This window comes from Bos taurus, chromosome 20 (assembly GCF_002263795.3).
Source record: "Bos taurus isolate L1 Dominette 01449 registration number 42190680 breed Hereford chromosome 20, ARS-UCD2.0, whole genome shotgun sequence".
NCBI classification, from domain to species: domain Eukaryota; kingdom Metazoa; phylum Chordata; class Mammalia; order Artiodactyla; family Bovidae; genus Bos; species Bos taurus.
Window position 1 is genome coordinate 60,323,856 of NC_037347.1, and position 25,712 is coordinate 60,349,567.

The following is a 25,712-nucleotide window of genomic DNA, read 5'->3' on the forward strand; positions in this document are numbered from 1 at the left end:
TAAGGAAAAAAGGGATAAATTGGAGTATTACTTTAAGATTTAGATTGGTTCATGGAACTATAGCATAAAGATTAAGACAGGAGAAAATGCTAGTCACATATTGTCAATGTGTGTTGACTTAAAACATGCACAGTGTGAGAGTTGCAAGCTAAGTTTTATTTGGGGTAAAATGAGGACTGTAGCCTGGGAGACGGCACCTCAGATAGCTCTGAGAAACCGTTCCAAAGAGGTAGGACAGAAAGGTCAGTGTAAATGTGATTTTGGTGAAGGAGGAAAAGTGCAATCAAGCACATATTTTCTCAGAAGGTTTCTACTAATCTTGTGAAACTTCGCTAGTCAGTCATCACCAAGGATGATGGACAAGGATGAAGGATTTTAATGTTTTTCTAGATATGAGGAGATAATTTGGCTTATAAAACCAACTCCTAAAAATATCTAAATATGTGAAGACTGTCCTGCCAGGCTTTCAGAGCACAGAGTGCCTCACTTCTGCTCTCCACCCTGAACTCCTTTCAGGTGTAGTTGAAAATCAGCAGCTGCAAACAGTGCGTGAGTTAATTCTTGTAGAGGTAGACGGCAAGTGTCAGTTTGTAGTTGACATGTATTTGCCATGGACATTCTTGAAAATGTCTTCTGTAAGTTTATCACAGAGAAGGCACTGAGTTCCTTAACTCAAGGACTTATGCACTCTAGTTCCATCAATACTTCCAAGTGTTTCTTGGAAGTATGTGTCACTGCTGTACACACAGTGACAATTTCTATGAGGATGTAGATGCCCTGGCGGTTTTCTTCATCTGCCATTTCTAATATAATCTCATCACTTTTCCTCTGAACTTGCCCAAGTAGGCTGCTTCCACACCTTCTGTGCTCTGAGTGACCTTGCTTTTATCCTAATGATCTCAAAAGTGTTTGATTATCAAGCAAAATATCACCAGGTTTAAGCCAATATCTATTCAACAAATGGGCTAAAAATATGTGGGACATATGTATTACCTCTGTGGTTTCAATAGATACAACTGTAGGGTATTTAAAAAATACTTGAGTTGTATTAACATATCAGAATTTGTTATCACATTCATTCTTTATGGCAGTTGTGACAAATTACCACAAGCTGAAAGATTTGAAATGAAATAAATTTATTATCTCACATTTCATGCACCACACCAATGCTAGAAGTTTCCAATCAAATGTCAGAGCCTGGCTCTCTCTTTAAAGTTTGCAGAAGAGCATCTATTTCATGTCTTTTTCTCAGCTTCTGCTGTTTTTGGCAACATTTGTCTGTAGATACATCATTCCTATCTCTGCCTCCATTGTACACGTATATTCTCCCCATGTGTTCACATTGTCTTCCCTCTGTGTCTCTGTGCTCCTATCTTTTTATGCCTCTTCTCCTCTTCCCATAAAGACAATATTATTATGGATTAAGGGCCCAGTATGACCACTATGGGCTTCCCTGGTGGCTCAGACAGTAAAGAATCTGCCCACAATGCAGGAGACTCAGGTTGAATCCCTGGCTCAGCAAGATCCCCTGGAGGAAGGAATGACTGCCGGGGTCCAGCCCCGGCTGATCCAGGGTATTCGAAGGAGAGACTGCATAGGCGACCTATTTATTTAAATATTTATCAAAGATATAAAGAGTAATAGAATAAGGATAGATCAGTGAGGAAATTCAGTGGAGAAAAGAGGCTGAATAATTCAGCCAGAAGGTGAGAGAAAGAACGACATGGTGAGACCAAGTTTCGGTGAACAAGGCCCGCACTTTATTTTCCAAAGTAGTTTTTATACCTTAAGTTATGCATAGAGGATAATGGGGGAAGGGGTAGAGTCAGGCAGCAAGCCAGGCTTTCTTCCTGCAAACTTATCATATGCAAAAGCTTAGGTGATTTGCATCATCTTCTGGCCCAGAGGCCTGTTAACATTTTAAGACCCTTTCTTCAGAAAACTTATTTTTCTCTAAAGGTGATTGGTCAGGAGCCACCCTCCAAAAGCATTAGATAAAGTTGCATTCCTACAGAGCAAAGGTGTGGTGGGCTATAACAAGAAAAAGAATTAACTCAAGGGTCCAGGTTACAAACATTAAAGCTACTACTTACACCAATTCTATTCATCAATACACTGCCAGGGACACAGCAGGTAAGGGATATGGAAACTTAGCAGCAAACATTGGCCCAACAAGTGAAAATCCCTTCACCAATACAATTTCTAATCAATCTTTTAACTACTCAAAAGAATCTGTGTTTAGATAGTTTAGAACATCTCCTGCCTCTCACAGTTGTGAGGCTCTGAACAATCACATGTGGCCAGAAAAACCTATTCAGGCAGGCTAGAGGATTTCCAAAGGAGTTTGTAGGTTGAAACACTGTCATACCCAGGAATTATTAACTGGAGCTGTAAGCTAACTCTTTTTTCAGAGAGGTAGTGGGAGACAGCCCCCTATAAAGTCAGAGGTGTAAGTGAAAGCACAAAGCAGAAAGTAGGCAGACTCTGGTTTTGGGTGTAAATGCTCGAGAATTTCCAGGGGGACTCCTGAGGCTCGATCCCGCCTTTGCGTATGCTGAGCCTCCTTCCTCATGACCTTTGTCATGGGTGGAGCTCCTCATGCTGGCTCCCGGCAGTGATAGAATTCCAGTTGAGCTATTCCAGATCCTGAAAGATGATGCTGTGGAAAGTGCTGCACTCAATATGCAATATGCACTCAATATGCAATATGCTGGCTCCTGGCAAATGACCAGTATATGACAAGTATGACCTCATCTTAATTAATATCTTAAATGCACCTGCAAAGACCCTGTTTCCAAAAAAAGTTAGCACTCACAAGTACCAAAGGCAAGAATTTTAACATATCCTTTGATGGGGTAAAATTGATTCTATGAGCTTCCCTGGTGGCTCAGTGGTAAAAAATCCACCTGAAATGCAGGAGAGGCAGGTTCAATCCTCCAGGTAGGAAAGATCCCCTGGAGAAAGGAATGGCTACTCACTCCAGTATTCTTGCCTGGAGAATTCAATGGACAGAGAAGCCTGGTAGGCTACCATCCATGGGGTAGGAAAGAGTTGGAAATGACTGAAGTAGCTGAGCACGTACTTGAGTAGTTCATTCTACAGTGTGACCATTAGATATGTAGCTAGTTTAAGGATAGTGTTAAGACTTAGGCAACACTTTGAATAAATTGTCTAGACCTTCAGTGAAGGGGAAACTTGATAAATGGAGGATAAAGGACACCAGCAGCATTTTAATTTAATCAGTAGTACACTCCATCATATACACCTCTCCCCTGGTAGCAATCTCTGTTCGTCCTAAGTCTGCCTCATAAGGTCATTTGTATAGTATTAAATTTCATTCTTATTACTAGTATCCTAAGAAGCCAAGCATAACTTCTGATTATAATCTCTTGAATATACTTTTGAAATTTCTACAATAAAGTAGGAGAAAGGCAGTAGAATGAGTAGTAAAATGGGCAAAAACTGTAGCAATCACTTCAAAACAAACAATGTCAAAATGATAAACATATGGGCTTCCCTGGTGGCTCAGATGGTAAAGGATCCACATGCAATGTGGGAGACCTGGGTTCGATCCCTAGGTTGGGAAGATCCCCTGGAGGAGGGCATGGCAACCCACTCCAGTATTCTTGCCTGGAGAATCCCCAAGGACAGAGAACCCTGGCAGACTACACTCCATGGCGTCACAAAGTGTAAGGCATGACTGAGTGACTCAGCACAGCACACAGCACATGGAAGGATATTCAAATATAACACGTGAAAGCACATGTGTAATATATATATTTGTATATGCATGAGCTGGGCTTCCCACGTGAAGTTAGTGGTAAAGAACCCTCCTGCCAATGCAGGAGACATAAGAGACACAGATTCAATCCCTGGGTCAGGAAGATCCACTGGAGGAGGGCATGGCAACTCACTCCAGTATTTTTGTCTGGAGAATTCCACGGACAGAGGAGCCTGGTTGACTATGGTCCATGGGGTCACAAAGAGCTGGGCATGACTGAAGTGATTTAGCAAGAGTGCATATGTGTAACTTATACAAAAATGCATTTTGGTTATCTATTTGATATTGACATGGTACTATACTGAAGGAAACACATATTTTTATTAATAAGGAAAGCTGTACTCTAGTAGATAATGAATTTTATTTTATTTTATTTTTTTTTTAGATATGAATTTTAATCCTTGTAACCCTTATGGCAGAAAGTGAAGAAGAAGTAAAAAGCCTCTTGATGAAACTGAAAGAGGAGAGTGAAAAAGTTGGCTTAAAGCTCAACATTCAGAAAACTAAGATCATGGCATCTGGTCCCATCAATTCATGGCAAATAGATGGGGAAACAGTGGAAACAGTGTCAGACTTTATTTTGGGGGGCTCCAAAATCACTGCAGATGGTGAATGCAGCCATGAAACTAAAAGACGCTTACTCCTTGGAAGGAAAGTTATGACCAACCTAGATAGCATATTCAAAAGCAGAGACATTACTTTACCAACAAAGATCCATCTAGTCAAGGCTATGGGTTTTCCTGTGGTCATGTATGGATGGGAAAGTTGGACTGTGAAGAAAACTGAATGCTGAAGAATTGATGCTTTTGAAGTGTGGTGTTGGAGAAGACTCTTGAGAGTCCCTTGGACTGCAAGGAGATCCAACCAGTCCATTCTGAAGGAGATCAGCCTAGGGATTTCTTTGGAAGGAATGATGCTAAAGCTGAAACTCCAGTACTTTGGCCACCTCATGAGAAGAGTTGACTCATTGGAAAAGACTTTGATGCTGGGAGGGATTGGGGGCAGGAGGAGAAGGGGATGACAGAGGATGAGATGGCTGGATGGCATCACCGACTCGATGGACGTGAGTCTCAGTGAACTCCGGGAGTTGGTGATGGACAGGGAGGCCTGGCGTGCTGCGATTCATGGGGTTGCAAAGAGTCAGACACGGCTGAGCAACTGAACTGAACTGAATCTCATCATGATTAGTTCAAACTCATTATTTTGAAAGAAAATATTTTAATTCATGAGAATGGTATATAAACGCAGACGGATCATAATTTCTTACTTTGTGCATTTTGTCTTAAATTTTCTGAGGTTAGATTATTGGAAACTATGTAAAGTATGATCCATGAGATCACTGGATAAGTCAGCTTCCTTATGATGAAGCTTGACAAGTCAAACTGCTCTTTCTGATCCAAAGCAGGGAAATGGAGAAACAATGCACACTAAATTCTAAGAGTGGGTATCTGGATATATCCTGGACCTTATGTGTTTCAGCACCAAGCACTTCAGTAGTTTGGGGTTAGAGTCATTTCTCTTTATAAAAATACCCCTGCTTGCCTGAGGAAGCCTTGGCTAATCTATAGCCTGGTGCTCCCTAATTCTGGATATGAAATGTTTTTATACCTAAGGAAAGGGTTGCTGCTTGATGTCTGTTTATTTATAGTGGATATGCGGAAGTACATAATTTAAGCTGACTGGGATGCTTGTGTGCCCATAAATATTTGAGAGGAAACTGTCTTCCCATCCATATGCACATAATATACACACAAAAACACAATATGTAAATTACTTGCCAGAGTAGTTGCCAACTTTATGTTATTGCTAATCTTTTCAGGCCATTGTTTTCATAGTGCCAAAGTTTATCTTGACTTTGCAGCTTTAGCAGGTGTTCCGTCTGACACCTTGCATTATTGTTATTTGAAAGCTGCAATCATAATTGTTTCTGAAGCACCTTCCCCTATGAAATCTGTGATGGAAAAACAAATTGTATTTACTTCAATTGTATTCTTGTCTATTAACATTTCAAGCTGTTAAATCTATGATAGAGCTCAACTTTTAGAATCCACTGAAAGCAGTAGTTAAAAAACATAGCGTTTCCCTTCCAAACTGCTGCTATAGTATATTAAAGAACTAAACTCATTTTCAGATAATTGAACTTTAAATGTTAGATGGAACCATTATTTTTTTTCTAGAAGGAAATGCTAGCTTTTTTCCCTTTTCTTCTTTCATAATGATTACTGCCCCATCTTTGCACAATTAATGAGGTTTTACTCTGTGGCTGTTATGTGTATTGATTTTAAAATCTTTAATTGCTTCCTGTAAAGAACAACTACGGTGAAATTGCTTTTCTCTTTTTCCATATTTTCTTGCCTGTATCTACTCTTGAATAACAATTTCATGCAAGAAGAAGGGTGATTCTAAAATATACTAAGTATTATAAAATGTGGCATTTTGTTGATATAGATTACCTACTTATTAATATAAGAACTATGTAATATGACTATCTCAAACATAAAACAAAGATCCAGGATCAGTTATAGAACAATTCTATTCAATGTTTGATCAGAAAGTATTCTTCTTACCTGCCTCCACAGCACAAATTTTTCATGCTCAGATTTTAACTTTGCTTTTTTGTCTACTTATTTTTGTAATGATAGCATAAATATCTTATGAATTTATTATAAATGGGAAAATCAAACTTTAGTAATATACTTCCTTTACATTTCACTTATTTGGTGGAATGGAGATGGAAAGACAGAAACTAAAATCTGCCAATTTTCTTTTAGGTGTATTAGAGGGAGAAAAACTATCAAATTCCCTTTATTATCCTGATCAGATCATATTTGTATTTTTAACCTGTGTCATACCCTGTCAGTAATTCATCTTCTTTGTCTTGGAGAGGCTTCATCCTGTAGTTTAAGTAATTACACTACCAACTGGAGTGGAGAGATAAGTACATTGATCATAGACCTATCTGTACTTTTCATCTTTCTTTAAGCTTAAATTTATTTATTGAATGATGATTTGCAAAGAGGTCCACATAATATTTTTCCAATTTTGAAATTAACAATATATTTAGATCTTTGGCTAATTAATTTTTTAATTGAAAGATTGGGCTTGCTTCTTATGAATTAAGAAGTGTTTGGGGGCTAATTTTGATGATCCAGATTTCTATTTATTTATTTATGTTGAAGTAGAGTTGATTTACAATGTCATGTTAGTTTCAGGTGTACAGCATAGCAATTCAGTTATACATATAGAGATATGTATATATATGTGTGTGTGTGGTTGTTGATTTTGTTTTTCAGTGGCTAACTTGTGTCCAACTCTTTGCAACCCTATGAACTGCAGCATGCCAGGCTTCCCTGTCCTTCACTAACTCCCAGAGTTTGCTCAGATTTATATCCATTGAGTTGGTGATGTTATCTAAGCATTTCATCCTCTACCACCCTCTTCTCCTCTTACTTTCAATCTTTCCCAGCATCAGAGTTTTTTCCAGTGAGTTGGATCTTTGTATGAGGTGGGAAAAGTACTGGAGCTTCAGCATCAGTCCTTCCAATGAATATTCAGGGTTGATTTCCTTTAGGACTGACTGGTTTGATCTCCTTGCTGTCCACGGGACTCTCAAGAGTCTTCTCTAGCACCACAATTCAAAGGCATCAGTTCTTCAGCACTCAGTTTTCTCCCTGTGGCTCAGATGGTAAAGAATCTGCCTGCAATGCAGGAGACCCAGGTTCAATACTTGGGTTGGGAATATCCCCTGGAGAAGGGAATGGTAACCCATTCCAGTATTGTTGTCTGGAGAATCCCATGGGCAGAGGAGCCTGTTGGGCTACAGTTAATGGGGTCGCAAAGAGTCAGACGTGATTGAGCATCTAACACTTTCACTTATAGCTTTCTTTATGGACCAACTCTCAAATCTGTACATAACTACTGGGAAAACTATAAGCTCTGACTATAAGGACCTTTGTAGGTGAAGTGATGTCTTTGCTTTTTAATACACTGTCTAGGTATATAAGTATGTGTGTGTGTGTGTGTGTGTGTGTTAGATGCTTTTATTTACAGTGTCAAAGGCAAGAGTCAAAATTGACTCTTCCATACTAGATGTTTCTTTGACTTTAACCCTTTTTCTTCCACTTATGTTATTATAATCATACATAATAGCCTGCCTACGGGAATCCTGCCCCTCTGTCTGACTGTTAAGCCAAAGCACCTTTGTTCAGTGCCCTGTCCACCTATGGATGGCAGGAAGAAAGAAATTAACACACTCTTTTACTAAGGGTTGCCATTCTAGGAGATATTTACAAATTAATGGACTTTTTAACTTTGTTTCGCCATCTCCCTCATCCCATCTCTAATCCATAAAAGAACCTGAAATCTAGACCCTGACAAGATGGTTAGTCTCCCATCTTCTTAGTCAGCCAGCTTTCTGAATAAAATCATATTCTCTGTCTCAACCCCTCGTCTTTGGATTCACTGGCCTATCATTCAGGGAGCAGAGCAAGCCTGGTGTCAAAAACAATAGGTTATTACAAAATATTGAGTGTAGCTCCCTATGTAATACAATAGGTCCCTTTTGTTTATCTATTTTATATGTTGTAGTGTGTAGCAATTAATATCAACCTCTTAATTTGTCCCTCCCTTTTCATTTCCCCTTTGGTAATCATAAGTTTGTTTTCTATGTCTGTGAGTTCTTTCTGTTTTGTAAATAAGGTCAGTGGTATATATATATTTTTTAGATCTATTATTAATGAGCATTTGGTTTTCTCACTTTGTGCTACTATAAATAAAGCTGCTGTGAATATTTATTGTGGACATATGTGCAAATTTTTTGGTAAAAATGTAAGATAAAATTGCTGAGTTACTATTATCAAGTTTTCAGCTCTATTAGAAAGTGCCAAATATTTTCCAAACTGGTTTTAACCGTTTCCACTTCCTTCCCCATTCCTACACTTCTCCAGCAAGGAATGAGAGCTTCAGCTGCTCTATATACTAACCCACCCTAGAAAATACACTTCTTAGTCTTTGCTTATCTGCTGTGTGTTGTAGTATGCCACTGATGTTTTAATATACATTTCCCTATTATTACTGAGACTGGGCTATTTTGATTAGTTCACAGACAACTTAGATTTTTCTCTTTGTTAAGTGCCTATTCAAATCTCTTGATCATTTTAAAGTGTCTTTCTCATATTAAATTGTAAAAATCTCTACATTTGTTTATTATTGCCTTGTCAGCAATATATGTGCAAATTTGTTAATTTCTGGGGCTTGTCCTAACAGAGTGGATCTCTCTGTTAGTTCCACTTCCAGAACAAGAACAGTCTTTCTCATCTCGGGTCACTCCACTCACTCTCTAGATCGTCATCATTTTATCCACTCTATAAAGTTGTCTTTGTTTAACTTAGTCATTCTCTTATGCATAATTACTCTATTTATTTTTGATAATCATTTCCTCAGTTTTCAAACATGTTTCAATACCAATATCTTTTCTGGTCTCTGTTGAACCAAGTAGAACATGTGGAAATGTTGGATTTGAAATGATTTCTGTTGCTTTCTTTAGAAGTCAGATTGTGGCTACTGTACTTATTTGGTATTCCTTTTTTTCTCATCTATTTAGATATGTTTTTACCATTTTGTTGTTACAAGTTTAAACCCACAAGTGAAAAAATAAAATCTGAAAAGCTTATCTTGTCGCATGAAACTGAAGTAAAGATACTTGTGAATGAAAAATATTGCCCAACAGTAAACAAAGGATGTTACAGTCATCAAGCTATCACATTAAAGCCGTGGAAAGATGAGCCTTGAGGGAACTCAAGATGAAAAAACATAGGATACTGGCCCCAGAGAGCTGAGGTGCATATCAAAGAAATGATTTCAGTAAGCCCACTCTTGCATCTTCCCACACAAAGAAAAGCACTAAATTTCTTAACTTGAGATGTCTGGTTTTCTTTAATTAACAGTAATCTTTTGATGTTCCAACGACTTGGTCTTTGTTGCAAAAGCTCCTACATATCCTACCCTCTTGCATCTTTGAAGCAGCCCCTCACAGTGATTTGAGTGTCTTGTCTCCTGGGCATGAAATCCTTAGAATGTTTGCTGAATAAAACATAACTTTTAACTTTTAGATTGCACATATTTTTTTCAGTTGGTATACTGAATTTCATGAGATAATGGAGAAAGAGGTACATACACTTACCAAAGAGATACATACACTTACCATAGAGATACATACATATATATATATATATATATATATATTTCTGGGTGAAAATGCAAGGTTTCAGATTGTAGGGTGTTTTTTATTCACTTTTTCTTCAATAATGTTCTGGAGAATTTTATCACTATCATTTGTAAATAGCGTGCTTAAACTTTGGCAATACTAAAATAAAGAGCACACTATCATTTGCCCAGAGAGATGCAGTTTAGAGGATGGGGAAACTGTGGTTAATGGAAAGTGTGAGACAAAAAATTTTAGGGCTATGCACCAAAAACTAAAGGAGTCGGGAAGATGTAGATGTTTGGAGAAAGGAAAGAAGTTGCAGAAGTGAGGATATCTGAAAAGTCTAAGTGGTTCAGTTGGGAAATTTCAAAGAGTAAATATTGCAAGGCTACTTCAGGTAGAAAAAAAAAAAAAACAGTGTAGTTGAACAAAGCAATAGTCTACAAAATTTACATATGTGTCATAGATTTTGTTTTAGAATAATGGTTCTCAAACTTGAAAGTACAGTAGAGTCAAATATAGAGAACTAGCAAATCAAACAGAGAAGGCAATGGCAACTGACTCCAGTACTCTTGCCTGGAAAAATCCCATGGACGGAGGAGTCTGGTAGGCTGCAGTCCATGAGGTCATGAAGATTCAGACACGACTGAGCGACTTCCCTTTCACTTTTCACTTTCATGCACTGGAGAAGGAAATGACAACCCACTTTAGTGTTCTTGCCTGGAGAATCCCAGGGACGGGGGAGCCTGGTGGGCTGCCGTCCGTGGGGTTGCACAGAGTCAGACACGACTGAAGTGACTTAGCAGCAGTAGCAACAGCAAAGCAAAGATTCTGGGCTCTAAATCCCAGGGTTTCTGATTTAATGGTTCTGGAATAAGGCATGAGATTTTCATCTCAATTTCCCAGTTAACTATGATCCTACTGGTCTGTAGACCTACTTTGAGAACCATTGCTGCCATTTTTAGTTGTTTTTCATTTCATTTGACTCAAACTTTATAAAATATGGATTTGAAGGGGACAATGGAGAGAAGGTGGAAAACTCAATCAGAATTGTTCCAGAAAGTTTACAAGAGCTTGAGTAGTATCAGTAGACATGGAGGTAGTAGAATAGATTAGAAAAGGGAGATGCAAGAAAAAGAATTTCTGGGTCATCAGAAATAAGGATAAGAGAGAAGTCTAAGGTAGCTTCAAAGCTTCTTTATTTTACATGAGAATATTGTAGCCTATTCTGAAAAAAAAAAAAAAGAAATACAGTCAACTGACACATTTCAAACAGAATGTGGTCAGTTCAAATATAACTATATTAATATAGAAATGTGTAAGGATATTCTCAGTGACTATGTCCTTCAGACAGTTGGATATTAAAATTTAAAGCTCAAGGACATTATGGGAGAGAATTATATATTTTGGATTGATAAGTAAAGATGACAGTTCAGTTCAGTTCAATTCAGTTGCTCAGTTGTGTCTGACTCTTTACGACCCCATTAACTGCAGAATGCCAGGCCTCCCTGTACATCACCAACTCCCAGAGTCCCCCCAAGTCCATGTCCATTGAGTCTGTGATGCCATCCAACCACCCCATCCTCTGTCGTCTCCTTCTCCTCCTGGCCTCAATCTTTACCAGCATCAGGGACTTTTCAAATGAGTCAGCTCTTTGCATCAGGTGGCCAAATATTGGAGTTTCAGCTTCAACATCAGTCCTTCCAATGAACGCCCAGGATTTAGGGTGGACTGCTTGGATCTCCTTGCAGTCCAAGGGACTCTCAAGAGTCTTCTCCAACACCATAGTTCAAAAGCATCAATTCTTTGGTGCTCAGCTTTCTTCACAGTCCAACTCTCACATCCATACAAACCACTGGAAAAACTATAGCCTTGACTAGATGGACCTTTGTTGGCAAAGTTATGTCTCTGCTTTTTAATATGCTGTCTAGGTTGGTCATAACTTTCCTTCCAAGGAGAAAGCATCTTTTAATTTCATGGCAGCAATCATCATCTGCAGTGATTTTGGAGCCCAGAAAAATAAAGTCAGCCACTGTTTCCACTGTTTCCCCATCTATTCCCCATGAAGTGATGGGGCCAGATGCCATGATCTTAGTTTTCTGGAATGTTGAGCTTTAAGCCAACATTTTCACTCTCCTCTTTCATTTTCATCAAGAGGCTCTTTAGTTCTTCTTCACTTTCTGCCATAAGGGTGGTGTCATCTGCATATCTGAGGTTATTGATATTTCTCCCTGTAATCTTGATTCCAGCTTGTGCTTCATCCAGCCCAGTGTTTCTCATGATGTACTCTGTATATAACTTAAATAAGCAGGGTGACAATATATAGCCTTGACGTACTTTTTTTTTTTTCCTATTTGAAATCAGTCTGCTGTTCCATGTGCAGTTCTAAATGTTGCTTTCTGACCTGCATACAAGTTTCTCAAGAGGCAGATCAGGTGGTCTGGTATTCCCATCTCTTTCAGAATTTTCCACAGTTTATTGTGACCTGCACAGTCAAAGGCTTTGGCATAGTCAATAAAGCAGAAATAGATGCTTTTCTGGAACTCTCTTGCTTTTTCCATGATCCAGTGAATATTGGCAATGTGATCTCTGGTTCCTCTACCTTTTCTAAAATCAGCTTGAACATCTGGAATTTCACAGTTCGCGTATTGCTGAAGCCTGGCTTGGAGAATTTTGAGCATTACTTTACTAGCGTGTGAGATGAATGCAATTGTGCGGTAGTTTGAGCATTCTTTGGCATTGCCTTTCTTTGGGATTGGAATGAAAACTGACCTTTTCCAGTCCTGTGGCCACTGCTGAGTTTTCCAAATTTGCTGGCATATTGAGTACAGCACTTTCACAGCATCATCTTTTAGGATTTGAAACAGCCTAATTGGAATTCCATCACTTCCACTAGCTTTGTTTGTAGTGATGCTTTCTAAGGTCCACTTGACTTCACATTCCAGGATGTCTGGCTCTAGGTCAGTGATCACACCATCGTGATTATCTGGGTCGTGAAGATCTTTTTTGTACAGTTCTTCTGTGTATTCTTGCCACCTCTTCTTAATACCTTCTGCTTCTGTTACGTCCATACAATTTCTGTCCTTTATTGAGCCCATCTTTGCATGAAATATTCCTTTGGTATCTCTAATTTTTTTGAAGAGATCTCTATTCTTTCCCATTCTGTTGTTTTCCTCTATTTTTTTGCACTGATCACTGAGGAAGGCTTTCTTATCTCTTTTTGCAATTCTTTGGAACTCTGCATTCAGATGCTTATATCTTTCCTTTTTTCCTTTGCTTTTTGCTTCTCTTCTTTTTACAGCTATTTGTAAGGTCTCCTCAGACAGCCATTTTGCTTTTTTTCATTTATTTTTCTTGGGGATGGTCTTGATCCCTGTCTCCTGTACAATGTCATGAACCTCTGACCATAGTTCATCAGGCACTCTGTCTATCAGATCTAGTCCCTTAAATGTATTTCTCACTTCCACTGTATAGTCATAAGGGATTTGATTTAGGTCATACCTGAATGATCTAGTGGTTTTCTCCACTTTCTTCAATTTCAGTGGTTATCTCGCAATAATATAGTGACCAAAAAGGAGAGGGAGGAAAAATGTGTTTAAAGACTTACAATAGAAGTGGATGAGGCAGGCAGAGAAAGCTTAGCGTAATGATGGTCATAGAAGACAAATGATTAAATAACTCCAAATGGAATGAATGGTTTCAAAGCATAGGAATATAGTGGTGATTGGTGAAATTGTTAGAGCAATTTCTGGGGAAGTAAGAGGAGAAATCAGGATTTGGAAAAAAATGATGAAGAAAAGAATTGGGAGAATCTACTAAAAGGCCTATAACTGTTAATGAAAGCAGAATACAGGACAGAAATATTCTTCAGATAAATAGGATGGCTCTTTAAAATATCAAGTGTTCTCTCTATACTTTGTAAGTATAAATATGTGGTATGGTAGTTGTTCAAAGGCTTGTCCTTGAGCAGGCACATGCAAAGAATCAAGTTCAACATTCTACACTTGATATTGCATACATTTCTCTATTTATGGTGAATTTGCATGCAAAATGCTTGCAACAAACAGCCTTCTGAGATTCTTGAGTACATATGTTGTGAACGCCAAACACCAGTGTAATTTCAATACAGTCTGCAATAGATTACTCTTGGATTTCATCCAATTAAGTTAAAATTAGATTGGCTTCTCTCTACTTTGAGACCCTTCTGGTGTTAGGCTATGGGAATTTTGACAATGTTCTTTCCATATCTACTTTACCTCCCAGAGCTGGTCCATCAAGATTCTTTGCTTAACTTAAAATTTAAAAAAGAGGTATATATTTCCTACATTTGATTATGGCAATTTGCTCACCCCGCTTTTAACTCATTTAAGCAAAATTCGGCAGATAACAGGGAGACCAGAGAGAAGTAAGTCTAAATTGTACTTATTTTTGTATGCACATTTTCAGTAGCTCTGCTGAAGCAAAATTAGCTGTTCGTACAACTTTGTGTTACTTTGTAGTTACTTTTATTGTTGCCAAAATCCTCAAGATGCTAAAGACTTCACTAATTTCTAATTTCAATCTGCACTTACATTTTACTGCTACCAGGTGTTATAGATACAAGTGTTTTGCTAACTGTCTAATAACCTTGGAGACACTGGGATTCATTTGGCCCAGATGTACTGGGATTCGTTTGACCCAGGTGCAGAGAGATTATAAAATTTAGAAATAAAAACATCCAAACCTTAAACAGTTTATGTAGAAATTAATAATCAAGATAAGAGAGACCCATATAACTTACTCTGGCTATCAAAACACCACATAGGGAAAGCATGTCAATTTAATATCAACTATTGTGAAATTAAATTATATTTTATTGCAGTTCTTAAATATTATCATATGCAATATATTTTTACTTTCCAGTGGAAAAAAGTTGTGAAAAGAACTCAGTAAAAATAAATAACTTCAATAAAATGTAAATGTCAATAAATTTATGCATATATTTATAATTTGTATTTAATGATATGCATGGTATTAAACTTCAGTTGCTTCTATCTAAAGTTTCTTCTTTGTTCAACTTGAATAGGACAACATATAATGATACTATGTCCTGAAATTACATTTAAAATAAGCTAATATGAATCACCTTGTTTTTTTTTTTAATTTAATTTTATTTTTAAACTTTACATAATTGTATTAGTTTTGCCAAATATCAAAATGAATCCATCACAGGTATACCTTGTTTTAAAGAAGACCTGATACAGGAGACCTGTTGATTGACTATGCTGCATTGTAATGGAAATGAGGTTTTTTCACTCTACTCTTGGCTGAGCAACTCTCATGGTATTGAAAGTCTCAAGACATTTTAAAGAAATTATTTTAATAATAAAAAGTTGATTTTTAAGGAAGTTGACCTTTTGTATGAATTTGTGAAAGTTTTCTAAAGGCAATACTGTGGAACACAAAACAAAGTGCATGACACATCAATACTTAGTAGAACAATGCAGACTCAAACCCAAATATTAGCTCATTATTTATTAGACTGATTAAACTTTTATTTCCCTGACCTGGAGCTGTTACTCCACCTAATACTTTATTCCAGAAACTTTAAACGTGCCTTTTGTGGGGCACTAGGGATTCAGTGGAAGAAAGGATACCTTTTGTGTTTTCATGATATTTTAAAGATGTTTGCAGGGTAATAAGGAAAGACACAAGAGCAAATGTACAATTTTCATCCAGTATGATGATGGGCTTTCTGCTAGAAATAATCATGGAAAGGGGGGCTTACCCAACAAATTAGGAGGACTATAGTATCTGTCATATTCCCAGGAATAAAAAGTCTTTTGCACACTATTTCTAACCACATTGTTCTCTTGTCTAATATTGAGTCCAAAGGATGATAAAATAAGGGTACATAGTTTGGGCAAATCAAGTCCTTCTCAGGAGTTATAGGTTCAAGTCATTGGTTGGTCTGGATCATACGCCTGTCTTTGCATTTCTAGAAGAAAATAATTCAAAGTTTGTAAATTATTTTAATTTATTACATAATCATGATAAAGGAGAATATATTTAATCCCTTTTTGTCCTAAGGAAATATGTTGTAACAATAACAGCACTCTTAGCGATCATACAGATATCACTATAACATGAGCTCTGTAAGGAGGATTTTTTTTTTCTCTGTAGTATTCACTTTAAACACCTTTTTTACATTGTACAAAAATGAAATGAAGCAGAAAAGACTTTGTGTGTAGCTACTGACGGTACTTAGAATATTACCTTATTGAAACTGGAGTTGTAAGTATTCAGAAAGTGCACCATGATGCTTATGCAGTTTACACCAACTTTATTGTCCCTAAGATGTGAATTTTCCTTCTTTGCCTATTACTTTGTCAAATGTCTTAACAACAGGACCTGTTTGATATGTCTTTTCTTGTAGTCACAGAAACATGTCACATTATTTATTTTGTTGTCTTAACACTTTTTTCTCTATTCTTCACATAACAAAAAGACAAGTAAATAAGTGACTTCAATTTGTCATAAACAGGTTTCCTTTTATATATTTTTTTCTCCATAGGCTTCTTGTAAATGTTTTCTTGGAAAAAGTAAATGTGTATGGAATAAATCTATTGAGTTATTAAAATTACTGAAAGCAGTATAATTTCCAAAACATGAAACTGACTGTTTTTCAGATTGTTACTTTTTTTTTTTTTCGCCCTAGATATATTCTACAAAACAAGAATAACTACTAAATCTTTGAGTGCTGGACTGGCAAAATATTCAGAGATCAATTTCCATATGTTCATTTAATTTTGCTTACAATCTGGTGGCTTTGACATGATTGGCACTTGTGATTTGGATAAAGTCGTGGTTACCTGTTAAACGATGGCAATCTCATTGAACAAGGACATTGCAAAGTCGAGAAACCTGTGTGTTATACAGAGCTTGGTTAATTATAAATGATGAGCAGTACAGAGATGGGTATGGGAAGCTGATGTAAGTATTCTACAGAACCCCTGATGATAACCAGTCATGACAATTATTTTTATAGAATTAAATGACTTTTGATAATATTTTAGAAAACTATGAAAATAGAAATCTGCATGCATGTGTGTGTGCTTAGTCGCTTCCATAATGTCTGACTCTTTGTGACACTATGGACTGTAGCCTACCATCTGATCACTTCAAAAAGATGTGGTCCTCCTATTTTATATATCAGAAGGGGAGTCATAACAAGATTCAAGTAAGTATTCTGCTCTAATTAGTCACCAAATTCCTATTTAGTGGATCTTAACTCACATTCTTAGAACATTTTCTGGGATCAATAAGCACATATTGAAGCCTAAATCTTGACGCCAGTTGCTATTGTCAAGTTCCTATTGGACTAAGTGAGCTCTGAGGGGTGGGTGACATTCTCTATGCTAGAAATTTGATTTTTTTAAACGAATCACCAGTCCAGGTTCGATGCATGATACTGGATGCTTGGGACTGGTGCACTGGGACGACTCAGAGGGATGGTACAGGGAGGGAGGAGGGTTCAGGATGGGGAACACGTGTTTACCTGTGGCAGATTCATGTTGATACATGGCAAAACCAATACAATATTTTAAAGTAAAAAAAAATTATAGAAAAAAAAATAAAAGCCAGAATCTAATGCTAAAGAGAAATATTTATAAACGGCTGTTGACCCTGTGTTTGTATAACTGGAGCACAAGAAAGTATCTAAATATTGAATAACCTTGTTCCCTTTGTGGACTTTTGTTGACTGACACAGACAAAGTTTGCTTCTAGCAAGAATTCTTAAAGGTTAAGTGGAGTCTATATTCTATCCATGGTTTTTTAATGAACTAGAGAGTAAAATTAATGTATATCCAATACACGGTTTACTTTGCACAGTCCTCTTTTAAATAGAGGTATCTGTATTTCAGCAATTATTTATTAAGTTCCTAATGTATTCAATGCTCTGCCTATATGGTAGGGTAATGGAAAGATGATTATAACATAATGGTGTTCTAAACTAAAACCAAAATGCCATATTAACCAGGAAATATCAGTTAAATAATTTATATAATAATCACAGTGAAATTTCAGTTCTTTTCAGAAACAGAAACACCATCTGTTGGATTTATTTTGCCAGGTAAATTACAGAATATGTGGTACTGATATCAAGAGGTTTTCTGTTATTTCTCTTAATTATTTCACCAATAAACTTTGAATATCTATAATCAAAAAGACACTGAAAGAATCATGCAAGACTTAGAAACACATTTTAATAAATAATGGGTTATTCTGGGGACTTGTGTTCTTTTAGGGAATTTATTCTTTTAAATCCTTTGCAAAAGCTCTTGAGTTGCAAAAGCTTAGGGTCTTATGTTGAAATTTGCTGTGAGTTGATGAAATGATTTTATCATACTGTCTTCCTTAAAGATTTTGAACCATTTGAGAAGTAGAATGCTTAATTTAAGTATGACATTGAACAAAATAGTATCTTTATTACCAGTACAGTTGACTAGAAAATGTTGTTTGGACAAGAAATTAAGATGAAATTTCTATATATTTCCCCCTAAATTGAACTTGGTTTCTGCAGTTCATGCCTTAGTGACCTTACCTCAAGGGAACAAAAAGAAGACAGGCCGTCAGAGAGAAGGAAGAGCAGAAAGCAGGCACACCTTGAACTAATCTTGTGCAAAGTACAACTATTTTCTACAGGAGGATTGAAAGGAAATAACTTCATGAGAGTAGACTAGGATACGAAAAGAGAAGTTTCTCCTTAAACAAATAAAAAAGTCTATACCATTAAATCAAGGTATATCAGAAAACCCAAACCGAATGCTAAAAATTATAGGAATAAAACAACAAGCAGTCACTGGAAAGAAAATATTATGGTTGTTATTTGTTACTACCCCAACTTTAATGAAATACATCCAATATTGGGGAAAGAATGATAGAATACACTTTGAGAATAATCAAGAGTATTGTTTCTCTGCATTCTAACTACATGTTCCAAGGCTACAGATAATTTCTTTAATTCAAAAGTCTTTCAACAGTATCAAATAATCCAATTATTTGATACTGGTATAGAGGTATAAGTGCTTTTTTAAAATATTGTTTTGTAGGAATATTGGCAGATAAAATACCACCCATAAAATCTATTATTTAAATCTATTATTTGTATTATCAATTACAATCATATAACTTTACAACTAGAACAATCCACAAGTCAATTTTAGTTATTTTCATTTAAAAAAATGTATATTTTTTGAAAGCTACAGGAAGAGGTTAAAATATTAAAGCTAAACTTGTAGAAAATTTGGGGTAAGCCCTGCTGCTACTGCTGCTAAGTCACTTCAGTCATGTCTGACTCTGTGCGACCCCATAGATAGCAGCCTACCAGATTTCCCCGTCCCTGGGATTCTCCAGGCAAGAACACTGGAGTGGGTTGCTATATCTTTCTCTGGTGCATGAAAGTGAAAAGTGAAAGTTAAATCGCTCAGTCGTGACTGATTCTTAGCGACCCCATGGACTGCAGCCTACCAGGCTCCTCTGTCCATGGATTTTCCAGGCAAGAGTACTGGAGTAGGGTGCCATTGCCTTCTCCAGGGGTAAGCCCTAGTCAATAGCTTTTAGATAATAGCACACTGGATATTTGACTTTTAAGCTGTCATAAAAATTCATATATACATATATATGGAAAAATTGAAAAAATAAAGCAATGATGGGAGGGAGGGAAGGAGAGAAGAAGAGATAAAAGGAAAGAGAGTTGAAAGAAAATAAAGAAAAAAAAAGGAAGGAAGGAAAGAAGAAAAGAGAAAACGGAAGGAAGGGAGGGAGAGAGGGAGAATGGGAGAGATGGTGTTATATAAGGAGAGATAACTAATGGCATATGAGTTGCAGAAAATATAAAATACGAATAACGTTATAAAGGCAGAATATAATACTCTTCTACACTGCACACATCAAATGATGATCTTTTTCCCATGGTTGTGTTTACCATTTGAGCTCAGTGAGATAGAATTCTAGAAAATTGAGGATGGTGTTTTATTCTAAAAGAACGTAGCTTTACTGAGTTATATGCAGTGGCTCAGCTCAATAAACCCTGAGTTATATGTTGGAAAGAAAATATTCAAGTAACTTTGACTTATGAAACTGAGCATTTGTTATGTTACCTTTCCCAAGATGACTTGTATTGATATGTAGAACATATGGGCACTGCTTCTTCTGTGACAGAGAACACAAGAAAAAAAAATATTAGAATCCAGTTGTTATAATCTTAGTAGTGAGAGAGCTAATTCTTAGGTAGGCTGATAAGGAGTCAGGGCCCTGGAGGAGGAGGAAGGGACAAACATTTTTTTCTATATTCCTTTGCCTTAGTCACATAAGACTTTTTTCTTAAGCTCTAAGTTGCTATGGCAACAATATATTTCACCAAAGACAAAATTTCTTTAAGCCCAGGCTAATGATTCAGTTCAGTTCAGTTGCTCAGTCATGTCTGACTCTTTGCAACACCATTAATTGCAGCATCCCAGGCCTCCCTGTTCATCACATACGCCCGGAGTTCACTCAAACTCACGTCCATCGAGTCAGTAATGCCATCCAGCCATCTCATCCTCTGTCATCCCCTTCTCCTCCTGCCCCCAATCCCTCCCAGCATCAGAGTCTCTCCAATGAGTCAACTCTTCGCATGAGGTGGCCAAAGTACTGGAGTTTCAGCTTTAGCATCATTCCTTCCAAAGAAAGCCCAGGGCTGATCTCCTTCAGAATAGACTGGTTGGATCTCCTTGCAGTCCAAGGGACTCTCAAGAGTCTTCTCCAACACCACAGTTCAAAAGCATCAATTCTTCGGCACTCAGCTTTCTTCACAGTCCAACTCTCACATCCATACATGACCACAGGAAAAACCATAGCCTTGACTAGACGGACTTGTTGGCAAAGTAATGTCTCTGCTTTTGAATATGCTATCTAGATTGGTCATAATTTTCCTTCCAAGGAGTGTCTTTTAATTTCATGGCTGCAGTCACCATCTGCAGTGATTTTGAAGCCCAGAAAAATAAAGTCCGACACTGTTTCCACTGTTTGCCCATCTATTTCCCATGAAGTGATGGGACCGGATGCCATGATCTTCATTTTCTGAATGTTGAATTAAGCCAACTTTTTCACTCTCCACTTTCAGTTTTATCAAGAGGCTTTTTAGTTCCTCTTCACTTTCTGCCATAACGGTGGTGTCATCTGCATATCTGAGGTTATCGATATTTCTACCGGCAATCTTGATTCCAGCTTGTGCTTCTTCCAGCCCAGCATTTCTCATGATGTACTCTGCATAGAAGTTAAATAAGCAGGGTGACAATATACAGCCTTGACGTACTCCTTTTCCTATTGGGAACCAGTCTATTGTTCCATGTCCAATTCTAACTGTTGCTTCCTGACCTGCATATAGGTTTCTCAAGAGGCAGGTCAGGTGGTCTGGTATTCCCATCTCTTTCAGAATTTTCCACAGTTTATTGTGATCCACACAGTCAAAAGCTTTGGCCTAGTCAATAAAGCAGAAAGAGATGTTTTTCTGGAACTCTCCTGCTTTTTCGATGATCCAGCAGATGTTGGCAATTTGATCTCTGGTTCCTCTGCCTTTTCTAAAAGCAGCTTGAACATCAGAAAGTTCATGGGTATTCTTGCCTTGAGAACAACATGAACAATATGAAAAGGCAAAATGATGGGATACTGAAAGAGGAACTCCCCAGGTCGGTAGGTGCCCAATATGCTACTGGAAATCAGTGGAGAAATAACTCCAGAAAGAATGAAGGGATGGAGCCAATGCAAAAACAACACCAAGTTGTGGATGTGACTGGTGATAGAAGCAAGGTCCGATGCTATAAAGAACAATATTGCATTGGAACCTGGTTTATTAGGTCCAAGAATCAAGGCAAATTGGAAGTGGTCCAACAAGAGATGGCAAGAGTGAACGTCGACTTTCTAGGAATAAGCGAACTAAAATGGACTGGAATGGGTGAATTTAACTCAGATAACCACTGTATCTACTACTGCAGGCAGGAATCCCTCAGAAGAAATGAAGTAGCCATCATGGTCAACAAAAGAGTCCGAAATGCAGTACTTGGATGCGATCTCAAAAATGACAGAATGATCTCTGTTTGTTTACAAGGCAAACCATTCACTATCACGGTAATCCAAGTCTATGCCCCAATCAGTAACGCTGAAGAAGCTGAAGTTGAATGGTACTATGAAGACCTACAAGACCTTTTAGAACTAACACCCAAAAAAGATATCCTTTTCATTATACGGGACTGGAATGCAAAAGTAGGAAGTCAAGAAACACCTGGAGTAGCAGGCAAATTTGGCCTTGGAGTACGGAATGAAGCAGGGCAAAGGCTAACAGAGTTTTGCCAAGAGAATGCACTGGTCATAGCAAACACCCTCTTCCAACAACACAAGAGAAGACTCTACACATAGACATCACCAGATGGTCAACATCAAAATCAGATTGATTATATTCGCCAAATATGGAGAAGCTCTCTACAGTCAGCAAAAACAAGACCAGGAGCTGACTGCGGCTCAGATCATGAACTCCTTATTGCCAAATTCAGACTGAAATCGAAGAAAGTAGGGAAAACCACTAGACCATTCAGGTATGACCTAAATCAAATCCCTTATGATTATACAGTGGAAGTGAGAAATAGATTTAAGGGCCTAGTTTTGATAGATAGAGTGCCTGATGAACTATGGACTGAGGTTCGTGACATTGTACAGGAGACAGGGATCAAGACCATCCCCATGGAAAAGAAATGCAAAAATAGCAAAGTGGCCATCTGGGGAGGCCTTACAAATAGCTGTGAAAGGAAGAGAAGCAAAAAGCAAAGGAGAAAAGGAAAGCTATAAGCATCTGAATGCAGAGTTCCAAAGAATAGCAAGGAGAGATAAGAAAGCCTTCCTCAGCGATCATAGCAAAGAAATACAGGAAATCACAGAATGGAAAAGACTAGAGATCTCTTCAAGAAAATTAGAGATACCAAGGGAACATTTCATGCAAAGATGGTCTCAATAAAGGACAGAAATGGTATGGACCTAACAGAAGCAGAAGGTATTAAGAAGAGGTTGCAAGAATACACAGAAGAACTGTACAAAAAAGTTCTTCACGACCAAGATAATCACGATGGTGTGATCACTCACCTAGAGCCAGACATCCTGGAATGTGAAGTCAAGTGGGCCTTAGAAAGCATCACTACCTAGTGACTGAACAACAATTTTAGACATAAACAGCCTTAAACAGATTTGCTGTTAATTCTAAACATGGTATTTCCTTCATGTCATATGCATCATATCAAATTATAGTTTAAATGTATTGGAAACGTGTTTAATTATTAACTAATCTTATGCATGCTTATTTCACACATTATGAAAAAAATCAATATGAAGGAAATTACAAAACTGTAAAGTCATAATATTCTTTTAGAATAAACATCATGTAATATTTGGGAAAAAAAAAAGAAAGAAAGAAAGCAAGCATCAGTACGAACAAAGCTAGAGGAGGTGATGGAATTCCAGTTGAGCTATTTCAAATCCTGAAAGATGATGCTGTGAAAGTGCTGCACTCAATATGCCAGCAAATTTGGAAAACTCAGCAGTGGCCACAGGACTGGAAAAGGTCAGTTTTCATTCCAATCCCAAAAAAAGGCAATGCCAAAGAATGCTCAAACTACCGCACAATTGCACTCATCTCACACGCTAATAAAGTAATGCTCAAAATTCTCCAAGGCAGGGTTCAGCAATACGTGAGCTAATGATTACACAACAAAATAATACATATTGCTCAAAGGTATGTTTTTATTTGAGCTCTGTGCTCAAGGATAATACATAACAAGGATGAATCTTGCTGGACGACATGTTTCTCCTTCTTAACAGGAACTCTTTCCTTCTCCCTAAACTTATCTTAAGATGTATTTGTGGGAGGGAATCTGGTAAGACTTAAAACCTTGAGACCTTTTTTGATCCACTGTTAGATGAAATTGAAAAAGTATATGAACTCTTTGCTAGACTGTCGAGGGGGCACACATTCTGCCCCCTTCTGATGTCTGTGTCAGAAGATTTCTGTATCGCCTTTCATTTTAAGGAAACGTTTGCCACATGAAACTTTGAGTGACTGAAGCTGCATCTTTGGTCCCGAAGCAAAATTTGGAGATCACAAGTCCAACACTGTTCAACAAAAGATATAAATAGCACGACCTTTTAGACATGAGACACGTTGTTCAAATTTTGAACTGAAACTGCTTTTCCTTTGCAATGGAAAGTATTATAATACTTAATGCAAAGTTGCTGTGATAAATAAAAAAAAAATGTATATGGATAACTTGGGAAGGTGGGCTACCTGAAGAAGCCTCATAAGAGGTTACCTAAGATTTTAGTGCTAAGAAATGAGTTGATAAGATGAGTATGATCTAAACCTGTATGATGGGATGTGTCTTTATGAGAGGCTCGGTTTATTACCAATAGAGTAGCTAAGGTCCATTTAAGATATTTACTTGTTTAGTGGTTAAGTCATGTCTGACTCTTTTACAATCACATGGACTGTAGCCTGTTAGACTCCACTGTCCATGGGATTTTCCAGGCCAGAATACTGGAGTGGGTGGCCATTTCCTTCTCCAGGGGATTTTCCCAACCCAGGGATGGAACCAGTGTCTCTTGCGTAGCAGTCTCCTGCACTGCAAGTGGATTCTTTACTGCTGAGCCATGAGGGAAGTTCTTATATTTTTGTCTTTTTTTGAAAGGCTTGCTGTTTATAAATTGTTGAATATTAGAATTAGAATTGAGAAAAATTAAGAAAGAAGTGGTTATAGATTATATTGTTTAGATATTAAGTCCATTTCAAATTTAGGTTATTATTTTGATCTATAGATATTCTCCAGGATTTTTGTTTCTGATATTTGTTAAAATAAGTTAATAAATGGGAAAATAAGCTTTGAATATCATGGCCACATTATGACAATTGGTTACTGATCTTATGCTGCATCATAAATAATAAGTAATAATACAAAATAAAGAGGGAGCCTCTCACAGTGGAAAAATAGATTATAAAATCATTTTGACAATTTCATGTATACTTTGCAACTGACTCTATTTACGCATGCTAAGTCACTTCATCCATGTCTGACTCTTCCCAACCCTAAGGAGTGTAGTCTGCCATGCTTCTCTGTTCATGGGATTCTCCAGGCAAGAATCCTGGAGTGGGTTGCCATGCCTTCCTCCAGGGGATCTGGCAGGTGGGTTCTTTATCTCTAGCCCCACCTAGGAAGCGCCTGACTCTAATTATACCATAGAAAATAAAGGAAACACTTTGATTTTACATTCTAATAAATCACTTAGACTTACATAGCAGTATTCACAACAAAAATAATTTACAAACAAATATTTTGCATATCTTAGTACTTTTTAAACTTGAAATATCATATTTTAATTTTCTCATCTGGTGGCTTAGATGGTAAAGAATCTGCCTGTAATGAGGGGGACCTGGCTTTGATCCCTGGGTTGGGAAGATCTCCTGAAGAAGGAAAAGGCTACCCATTCCAGTATTCTGGCCTGGATAATTCCAATTTAGATACAGAAGAATAACGTGATTACCAGCCCATATTTTTGAGTTTAAAATACCTTGTTAGTAGGAGAATCAGAAATGAGGAATCTGATTATGTTTATTGATCTGAAGAAAATTATATTAAAGTTAAAAAATACTACCTTGTAGTTTGAGAG